The 11,149-nt window shown below is 45.5% G+C and overlaps 1 long non-coding RNA gene across 6 annotated transcripts; it reads right to left on the reverse strand.

Moving 5' to 3' along the window:
* Window positions 1–1,243: 1,243 nt before the first annotated feature.
* Window positions 1,244–10,668, reverse strand: LOC113931055. Of its 6 annotated transcripts, none has more exons than XR_004819825.1 (6): window positions 8,713–8,813; window positions 6,158–6,249; window positions 5,740–5,753; window positions 5,440–5,545; window positions 2,920–3,045; window positions 1,244–1,402 (listed from the first exon to the last, which is right to left on the reverse strand). It is a non-coding gene; the product is annotated as an uncharacterized LOC113931055 (long non-coding RNA). The 6 variants fall into 6 exon arrangements; XR_004819826.1 differs by having other exon boundaries at window positions 5,724–5,753; XR_004819827.1 differs by lacking the exons at window positions 5,740–5,753; window positions 8,713–8,813 and adding an exon at window positions 9,749–10,668.
* Window positions 10,669–11,149: the final 481 nt, after the last annotated feature.

Raw genomic sequence — 11,149 nt, forward strand, 5'->3', positions numbered from 1 at the left:
CAATTCACATTAAGAGAGGAAAGAAATCTTAGGACCTTCTCAATAAACCCCTAGGTGTTTGCTAACATTCAACATATATTCAAGATGAATACTGCCAGGACACAGAAATAGACTAGAATGACTTTACTCTGATAAAGTGTATCTACCAAAAATGTACACTGAACATCATGGTAAAATGTTGAAAATTTTCCATTTCTAATCCTGGAGAACACAAGGTTGTCCCCAGTCACCAGTCCTATTCAACACTAAACTGGGTGGGTCTGCCTACTGCCATAAAAGAGGGAAATAAAAGATGTAATGTTTAAAATGGCAGGAACGGGGTCTCCTGGGTGGCTCAGTCGTTAAGCGTCTGCCTCCGGCTGGGGCCGTGATCCCAGGATCCTGGGATCGAGCCCCGCATCGGGCTCCCTGCTCTGCGGGAAGCTTGCTTCTCCCTCTCCCACTCCCCCTGCTTGTGTTTCCTCTCTCGCTCTGTGTCTGTCAAATAAATAAAACAACTTTAACAAAGAAAAAATAAAATGGCAGGAACAAAAATTAAGTAAAAGAAGATAAGATGGCAGGGAAAAAACTTAATACTCAAAGATGATAGGATTATATATTTTGAAAATTGTAAAGGATCGGAAGATAAACGTTGGATATTAATAAGCATATTTAGCAAGGTTGCTTGACAGAAAAAGCAATATACAAAAATTATGTCTTGTTTTCTTTGGGCAAATACCCAGTAGGAGAATTACTGGATCATAAGGTAATTCTATTTTTAATTTTTCTAGGAACCGCCATCCTGTTTTCCACAGCGTCGAATCACGAAATTATACACCTGAAACCCATGTAACACTGTAGGTTAGCTGTACTGGGATTTAAAAATTAAACTTTAAAAATACAGAATTTCTGGGGCGCCTGGGTGGCTCAGTCGTTAAGCGTCTGCCTTCGGTTCGGGTCATGGTCCCGGTGTCCTGGGATCGAGCCCCGCATCGGACTCCCTGCTCCCTGCTCGGCGGGAAGCCTGCTTCTCCTTCTCCCACTCCCCCTGCTTGTGTTCCTGCTCTCGCTCTCTCTCTCTGTCAAATAAATAAATAAAATCTTTAAAAAACAGTCACTGTTGATCTTATAAAGAATACATACACATGAAATTTCAAAAAAACTACTATTTTTGAGAACCTCAAATTCCTAGGAATCAATTTCACAAAAGATGTGCAAGACTTCTTTAGACAAAACTGCAAAACGTTATTGAGAGAATTTTAGCCACTTTTCAACACAAGAACAAAAGTTTATTGAGAGAATTTTAGCCACTTTTCAACACAAGAACCAAACTTTCCTGAGAGAATGTTAGCCACTTTTTCAACACAAGAACTGCCCACGTGGCTTCAGCTTGTCTTCGTTTAAACCTGTGGTTTCCCTTCACCTGTAAGAGAAACGTAACATTACTTTGCAGAACTTTATTCAGACAACACTAAAAGGCATAGAAATGACACTTTCGAATACCACAGAGAAAGGAACGGTTCAAGTTCGGAAAAGATTAAACCCGATGCATTTACTCAGGTAGTTCTGAATAGAAAGCAACAATTTCTTATACTGTTAGTAAGACTACAACCAACCAAAAAGAAACCTAGGAAACAAAAGCAGCTTTTAAAAGTTATCAATTAAATGTTTTTATTTGAGAAAACCTTCAGAATATAAGATTATCTAAAACAGTAATGTCATGCTTGGAATTGCTTAACTGAAATAAATAGAAAGGCTAGTATTGTATTTGTTTTGACACTATTGTGGAAAGTGCAGAACTGTACTTTAAGCTAGTTTAGCCCTTAGGTGGTTCTTTTAAGTAGGGTGACCATCTGTCCCTATTTTCACCCATATGTCTGCTGCAATTATGAACAGTGCCTCTTTATATACTTAGGTGTGTGCCCGTCTGCAAACATTATATGGTCACACCAGTTTCAAGGCATTTACCATCAAGGTAACATCAAATCCTGAAGGAGAAACAGTATCATTTCTCAGGGTGGCCAAAAAAAAAGGGGGGGGAATGGGGGGAGAAAAAAAAGAAACTGGAAAGCCAAATATATATTCAATATCTGTTACTGTCTTGTTCATATTCTTTATCGTGTATACTTGGCTTTTCTCCATTTTCTTCAAAATTATGTTAACTAGTGGATCCTATCTTCATAAATATTTTCCAAAAGAACAATCTCTTTGATCTGTTAGTTGGATTCTTTTTCTTTTTCCTAACGATTCATACCAGTCTTTTATTAAGAATCTCTCCTTGGGGGGCACGTGGGTGGCTCAGTCACCTAAGCATCTGCTTTGGGTCTTGATCCCAGGGTCCTGGGATGGAGGCCCATGTTGGGCTCTCTGCTCAGCGGGGAGTCTGCTTCTCCATCTCCCTTTGCCCCTCCCCCCTGCTTCTGCCTGTGCCTGGTGCTCTTTCTCAAAAAACAAATAATAATAATAATCTCTCCTTGGGGCACCTAGGTGGCACACTCAGTTAATCGTCCAACTCTCAGGTTTGGCTCAGGTTGTGATCTCAGGGTCATGATCTCAGGGTCGTGAGAGTCCACCAGCCTGTTTCTCCCTCTCCCCCGGCTTGTGTTCCTTCTCTCGCACTGTCTCTGTCAAATAAATAAATGAAATCTTTAAAAAAACTTTTAAGAAGTGCATCTCTCTAAAACTACCTGAAATTATCAGCTCTTGGCTAAAGAACTTACACGTAACAGAAATTGTTTTCCTATTTTGTAATTTATATGGCTTTGACCCAATCTATGCCTAATAGTCTGGAAGTCAGCCATCTGGGATCTGAACTACATTTCCAATAATTTTTATGGGAACTCGGTTACTGAGGTAACAATAAAGTTACCTCTATTATTAAATATATAACGTTGCGAAAAACAGACACGCTATAATTTGCAAGCTTAATGGATCACATACCTGCCTCTGGCATCTTAAGGGGCTCTAGATTTGCAAGTCACCTCCGTTTGATATCAGGACCATCTCCCCGCTCACGCCCAGTCTTTTCACCAGCCAGGTCCTTTGGATTAGGTTCCGGGGCAGACCCTTGAAAATAAAAAGGTGATCAATTTAAGAGGTAAAACATGAGCTATAAATAAGGAAACACTATTCATTCCCTCAGTGTTATGAAACAAGAGCCTTAGGCTAGTGTGGTAGTAAATGCGATAAGAATTACAAGAGCATCATTTCAGGGGTCCGTTAATAGAAACTAGTAAAGCAGGGTTTTCTTGCCTTTTTCCTTTTTCAAGACTGCCCTCAGACAACTCAGGTGTCCCCCTTGTACTTACCTATACTGTACTTGTGATTATACTTGCCAGTGACTTGAGTCTCTGACTAGACTGAGAGTTCAAGGCTGAAAGCATGTCTCTCAATACTTAGCATGTGATGTGGCAAGAGCAGACACCAATAAATGTCGAGGGGAAAGAAAAGTCTTGAAGCCCCAAATTGATAAGGATTCTGCAAACCAATTGCTTTGTCATCAAAGATGGGCAGAACCATTCCAGATTAAAAAAAAAAAAAAAAAACTGTGTATGGAGCACCTGGGTGGCTCATTCAGTTAAGCATCTGACTTGATTTCAGCTCAGGTCATGATCTCGGGGTCGGCAGATCCAGCCCCGTGCACATGTGCATCAGGCGCAGCAGGGAGTCTGCCTGAGATTCTTTCCCTCTGCCCCTGCCCCGCTCTCACTTGCTCTTTCATGTAAATAAATGAGTATTTTTAAAAAACTAAATGCAAACGCATGATCCTAAACTGGACTCTGGATCCAAAAAGAATCGTATGAAGGAAATTATCGGGACACCTGGGGAAACTGATTTACACTCTTTATCAAATGATTGCATTTTTCCACTGTCAAGTCTCTGTCCAGTGGTTAGCCCAGAGAATGACTTTCTTTGTTCGGAGGAGATGCACACACTTAGGTACTTTGGGTAAAGGATCATAACAGTTGAACTTTATGGAAATGATTCATCAGTAGTCATAGTAATCATACACATATCAGTATCATACCCATAAGGGTATGTGTGTATATGTAACGGAAAGGGACGAGGGTATGAAACCAGAGTGGTAAAACATAGTGACAATCGGTGACTCCAGGTGAAAATTTTGGATAACTATAAATATATATATAACTGCACTACCCTTGTAAATTTTCTGTAAATTTTGTGGTTTGGAACTACAAAGAATAAAAAAAATATATGAAATTGTACTTCACAAGACAGTAGTCACTTCATTTTTAATTGTGGTTGAAAAATGTGTAACATAAAATACCCCATCTTAACCGTATTCAAGTGTACAGTTCAGTATGGAGGGACTCTTTTGCACCATTAGTAGCAACTATGAATGGACTTTACATATGTTTCCTGTATTTGGAAACCTTCATTTTAAATGACAGACGAAGCATAAACCATAATACATATACAATTGTAGTTTTTTCCCATAGTATACTGAGAGCGGGGAGCAGCAACTCTACAGTCTGAAGTCTACACCGTGGGTAGGATTTGAACTACAATTAAAATGTCACTCTCTGAAGAATTAGCGGAGCGTATTTGCAGACCGATGGCAAATCTTATGGTAGTGACACCCATCCCCTTTTGGGGTAAGAGAAAACTTATTTTCTTAAAATAAAGTTATACTTAGGTCCAAAGGCCCTATGTGTAATGTTCCGTAAGTGAATCCCATGCACAACAAAGAACCAACAGGAAGAGCGAAGTGATTTGAGAGTAACGATAAGTATACTATTTTACAGTCAGAATAAAGGCAAGGTAGAAAGAAATGAACGGACATTGGGGTCAGTCATTTTCTTTCTAGAAACCTTTAACAGTGGCCTGAATTACGTGGAGATCTTCCTTCAAAATACTATATGCTGGGAATACTATGGATCTGGGAGAAATAAATTGTCTCATATTAATCACAGTCTAATTAATCTTTTGGATTTTCTCTATGTCTTCTTTATTGGAGAGAGTGAGTGAGCAAGTGAGAGAGAGAGAGCGCACGAGCAGGGGGAGAGGGAGAAACAGACTCCCTGCTGAGCAGAGAGCCCGATGCAGGGCTCCATCCCAGGACCCTGAGATCATGACCTGAGCTGCAGGCAGATGCTTAACCAACTGAGCCACCCAGGGGACCCTCTTTTGGTTTTTCTAACCATAGAAAAATGTAAACTTTTAAGAGCCACTTTAAAAATACACAAATTTTGTTTTCAATAGTCAAATGGCTCTTTGATAAACGCAATCCTTGAGCCTTAGTTTTCTCATTTACAAAATGGGGGAAACTTACTGTACTGAGGAACCGCCCTAGGTTGCAAACTATATCCTCTTCACTATTCCAGCCAATTTCCAGGCAAGGTTTGAGATTCCTTTCTATTGTGTCTTCCCTTCTGTTACAAGTACATCGCGATGCGTGAAACGCACATACACTCACACCACACACCCCTTTCCCGTCACCTTGAACCACAGATGCTCCTTCTTTTTTCTCTCCATCAGGTATAATATCCGGACTCTCAGTCGGTGGCTCCTCCCCTTGAGGTTGCTCACCACGAGGCAGCTGGGCCTAGGAGTATACATATGTACATGTAAACAGATAAAGGTTGTGTAGTTAACACACATCAATGACACAAATACCTAGCATACAATAGAAGATGGCAGGGCAGCTGGATTCTAAGCTCACTTCATCCCATATATACATCTAGACAATAACCACATATATGTAAATAAATGAGAAAGAAGACCTGAAGACTGGCATACCAGACTCTCCGCACCTAGAAAAGAGGTCACACAGAAAAGGAATTTATACAATGGTTTAACGGCACCTACACCAACAAAAATCTAAAGACATTTCTCCAATAGCCTTCAATATACTTATTCTTAAATAAAATTGCTCTTCCCACAGAGGCTATTCCAAAAGAGCTTTCCTCAAAGGCTTTGGAAGCTACTTACATCGATGTTGAGATGGATGTGTGCAATCGGTTGTTAATAAGCATGAAAAAGTCATCAGGTACGTTTCCCAGGAACATAACCACATCCATTCAGAAAAGAACAGAACATAATGCTCCTGGATAAATGCTCCTTAGCATGGAAAGTCCTCATCAGTATATCTATACTAGTTTGACGTTTTCACAAAAATAAATATCTACTAATAAAAAACAAACGTTCAACTACTTACAAACACAGGCCCAACTAGCTGCAAAGGTATTTCATCATCTCGTCTTGCTCTAGGTCTGAATGTTGACCTTACTTGCCGATTCATATTTCGCACTGAAAACAGAATACTGGGATTTGGAAAATACACTTCACAAGACAGTTACATTTCACCGCTTCTGTGGCCAAAGGGAGACATGGGCTCTTTTTCTCAACACTGAGAATTTTTAAAGTTACTCTAAGGGTAATTTAATTGTCCAAGCTCTCCAGTCACTCCAAATCTGGCAGCTTGCAAAGGCAACTGTTCATGTCATGGCCAGGCTGACAGAGAAATTAAGTTACGCACATGATTAAGACAAGAATATATCTTGAAAGGGATCTGGTTTCACAACTTGATTCACCATCATGGAGACATTTAAGAAAATACCACCAGGGCGCCTGGGTGGCTCAGCTGGTTAAAGCGACTGCCTTCGGCTCAGGTCATGATCCCAGGGACCTGGGATCGAGTCCCGCGTCGTGCTCCCCCTGCTCTCCGGGAGCCTGCTTCTCCCTCTGCCTGCCACTCCCCCTGCTTGTGCTCTCTCTCTCTGTCAAACAAATAAAATCTTAAAAAAAACAACAACAACAAAAAAGAAACTACCACCAGAGAATGAAAAACTGAGTACCCGCTATTGTTGGCACACTCTGATTGACTAAGCCCTTTCTTTCCACACCTCCGATAAAGGTTTACTGGAATACTTAACCACGTTCATTGTTGATAGACCGTCTCCAATTATTTTTGCACTAGAATTGCAGAGTTCGGTGCCTGCAATGAAGACTACACATGGCACTCTCCTCTCTTGGTCCTCGGTCTGGTACACTTCGAGTCTCAGGGATGCAACCCCCCAACAATCCCCCTTTCTCGGGCGTTTCTTTTCCACTACACTTGCCACTTCCCCAAGGGCCCCTCAGACTCTGACAACTCCCGAGTCTGTGCCCTGTTGGCAGTTCCTTGTGCCCCCAGGACTCCAATACCTCAAATAATGCCAAGACAACTCCGTCTTCATCTGACCCCCCTCTGTCCCCAGCTCACCCTCCTCCCTCGTCCTGCCCTGCCACCACATCAAGGGCCATGGTGGCTGTGACGTCCATAAGAAGACAGCCTCGAGGACTGTCCTCCTCAGGGGCTAGGAACCACTCTGCCCTGACCCCACCCCCCAAAAATCTACTGGCTCCCTCCTCACACTTACAGCGAAACTGTTGGAAAAACTGACCGGCCGACCCACCAAATGAGTCTCAGACTGCACGAAAAGAATCCAGACAGTAGGACAAGACCCACACAGCTCAACACGCAGAAGTCATTGCAATACCCCACACCTGGGGGTGAAGATGCAGCAGCGCGAGGCACGCACGCTGCTTCATCTTCACCCCCTTGCCTAGGCCCCACTGGAGATTCCTAAATTTTCCTTCTGTCAGCAGTGCCGAGTGCCTCCATGACAGCCCCGACCCCTGGGAAAAGGAAGATCTTGAGGACTTTTTCCTCAGGCCTGGGAACCACGCCATCCCTACTAGCCCCCCAAGGCCGGCTGGCTGACCCCTCACACTCACTCAAACGTAAATTCCTAGGGAGACTGTCTGAGGACCTATCAACTGAGTCTCAGTCAGTGAGAAAGAATTCAGAGAGCAGGATGCAAGGCACACAGCTTCACAACCAGAAGGCACGGGCACTTCTCCCATGCAAAGGGCCACCGGGCAAGAGCACAGCACTGCGCCGGACCACTGAGTCGGGCAGCGACCAGTGGGCGGGGCTTCCCCCACTCCTTCACCCGGGCACCACCGGGCATTCCAAATCGGCCCTCCGTCAGCAGTTACTGGCACCTCCAGAACACACATACCTCAAACCAAGACCCCAAGATGCACGATCTTCATCTCACCCACACCCCAACAAGCCAACAAGGAAAAAAGGGGCCATGCCTGCGGAGACAGGCAGAGGAAGAAGAGAACCTCGAGGACCTCCCTCCTTGGAAGCAGGAAACCACATCGCCGCTACCCACCCGAAGCCTGCAACTTCTACTTCACGCTTAAATTGCTGGGAGGACTGATCCGGAGACCTACCAATTGAGCCTCACACAGCAAGGAAGAATCCAGACGGCAAGACGCGACCTGCACGGGTCCGCATCCAGCCCGTACAACACGAAACCAACGCCAATGGCGGCGGATTTAACAGAACATGCTACTGCGCAGGCGCACTGACAACCGCGTGCACGAGGTGGCGGTTCGGGGGGCGGGAGGCTTCCCCACTCCCCCATCCCCGCCGCACTGACTATTCTTAAACCGCCCTTCTGTTCGCAATTCTTAGCGCCTCCAGGACATAGATACCTCACCTCGTGCTCGCAAGACACCCGATCTTCATCTCACCCACACAGCCCACCAAGAAAGACAATGGCCATGCCTTGCGGAGACAACCGGAGGAAAAGCAGGACAACCTCCAGGACCTTCCTCCTTGGAGGCCAGAAACACCACCAACCCTTACCCACCCAAAGCCTGCTCGCTCTCCTCCTTCACACCTAAGTTTCTGGGAGGACTGATCCGGAGACCTACCAATTGAGTCTCACACAGCAAGAACGAATCCAGACGCAAGACGCGACCCGCACGGTTCAGCACCCAGACCGCACCACACGAACTCCACGCCAAAGGGGGCGGATTTTTAAAAGAACATGCTACTGCGCAAGGCGCACTGCGAGCCACGTGCACGGGTGGTGGGTGGGGGTGGGGTGGGGGTGGGGGTGGGGGTGGGGTGGGGTGGGGTGGGGTGGGGTGGGGTGGGGGGTGGGGGTGGGGTGGGGGGGGGCCTGGGAGCTTCCCCCCTCCCTTACCCCCACTCTCCAGAGCCTCCTTAAACCCGTCCTGGGTTCACAAATTCTTTGCGCCTCCGGCGAACAGATACCACCAATCAAGCCCCCAAGACGCCCGTCTTCATCTCACCCCCACCCAACAACCCCAAAAATAAACACAGGGGCCATGCCTGCACAGACAGCCAGGGAAGAGGATAACCAGGAGGACCTTCCTTCTTGGAGGCAGGAACCACATCACCGCTGCCCACCCAAAGCCTGTGCTTCTACTTCACACTTAAATTTCTGGGAGGACTGATCAAAGACCTACCAATTGGGTTCTCACACACCAAGAATGAATCCAGACGGTAAGACGCGACCTGCACGGTTCCGCACCCAGACTGCGCCCCACGAACCCCACACCAGTAGCGGCGGATTTAAAAGAACATACTACTGCGCAGGCGCCCTGAGAACCGCGGGCACGGGGGGTGGCGGGGGGTGGGCTTCCCCACTCCCCCATCGCCGCAGCACTGACTATTCTTAATCCGCCCTCTGTCCACAATTCTTAGCTCCTCCAGGACACAGATACCTTCATATGGCGCTCGCAAGACGCCCCATCTCATTCTGACCCCCACAACCCGAGAAAGACAATGCCATGCCTGCGGAGACAGTTGGAGGAAAAGCAGGACAACCTCGAGGACCTTCCTCCTTGGAGGCCAGAAACACCACCACCCCTACCCACCCAAAGCCTGCTCGCTCTCCTCGTTCACACTTAAATTTCTGGGAGGGCCGATCCGGAGGCCTACCAATTGCGTCTCACACAGCAAGAACGAATCCAGACGGCAAGAGGCGACCTGCACCGTTCCGCACCCCAGACCGCACAACACGAATCCCACGCCAATGGCGGCGGATTTAAAAGAACTTGCTACTGCGCAGGCGCACTGAAAACCGCGTGCTCCAGGTGTCGGTGGCGGGGCGGGGAGGCTTCCCCACTCCCCCGTCGCCGCAGCACTGACTATTCTTAATCCGCCCTCTGTCCGCAATTCTTAGCGCCTCCAGGACATAGATACCTCCCCTCGTGCTCCAAGACACCCGATCTTCCCTCTCACCCACACAGCCCACCAAGAAAGACAATGGCCATGCCTGCGGAGACAGAGCAAAAGCCGGACCACCTCAATGTTCCAGAAAATAGAAAAACACATTTTACATCCCAATTCATTTTATGAAACCGGCATAAGCTTGATACCAAAGTCCAACAGAGTATATAAACATTAAAAAAACCAGTCTAGTGTCACTCGTGAGGACATACGTTGAAATCCTGAACAAATCACTACGACATAGATCACCCATGGTCACGTTCTTTGCCCTAGGAATGCAAAGTTGCTTAAACAGGGAAACTTGCCAACGCAATTCACATTAAGAGAGGAAAGAAATCTTAGGATCATCTCAATAAATCCCTATGTGTTTGCTAACATTCAACATATATTCAGATGAATACTGCCAGCAACTCAGAAATAGACTAGAAGGACTTTACTCTGATAGAGTGTATCTACCAAAAATGTACACTGAACATCATGGTAAAATGTTGAAAATTTTCCATTTCTAATCCTGGAGAACACAAGGATGTCCCCAGTCACCAGTCCTATTCAACACTAAACTGGGTGGGTCTGCCTAATGCCATAAAAGAGGGAAACAAAAGATGTAATGTTTAAAATGGCAGGAACAGGGGCGCCTGGGCGGCTCAGTCGTTTAAGCGTCTGCCTTGGGCTGGGGTCGTGATCCCAGGGTCCTGGGATCGAGCCCGCATCGGGCTCCCTGCTCTGCGGGAAGCTTGCTTCTCCCTCTCCCACTCCCCCTGCTTGTGTTTCCTCTCTCGCTCTGTGTCTGTCAAATAAATAAAACATCTTTAACAAAGAAATAAAAATATAAAATGGCAGGAACAAAAATTAAGTAACTAAAAGAAGGTAAGATGGCAGGGAAAAAACTTATTACTCAAAGATGATAGGATTATATATTTTGAAAATTGTAAAGGATCGGAAGATAAACTTTGGGTATTAATAAGCGTATTTAGCAAGGTTGCTTGACAGAAAAAAGCAATATACAAAAATTATGTCTTGTTTTCTTTGGGCAAATACCCAGTAGGAGAATTACTGGATCATAAGGTAATTCTATTTTTAATTTTTCTAGGAACCGCCATCCTGTTTTCC

Source organism: Zalophus californianus, chromosome X, assembly GCF_009762305.2.
Source record: "Zalophus californianus isolate mZalCal1 chromosome X, mZalCal1.pri.v2, whole genome shotgun sequence".
Taxonomy (NCBI): Eukaryota; Metazoa; Chordata; class Mammalia; order Carnivora; family Otariidae; genus Zalophus; species Zalophus californianus.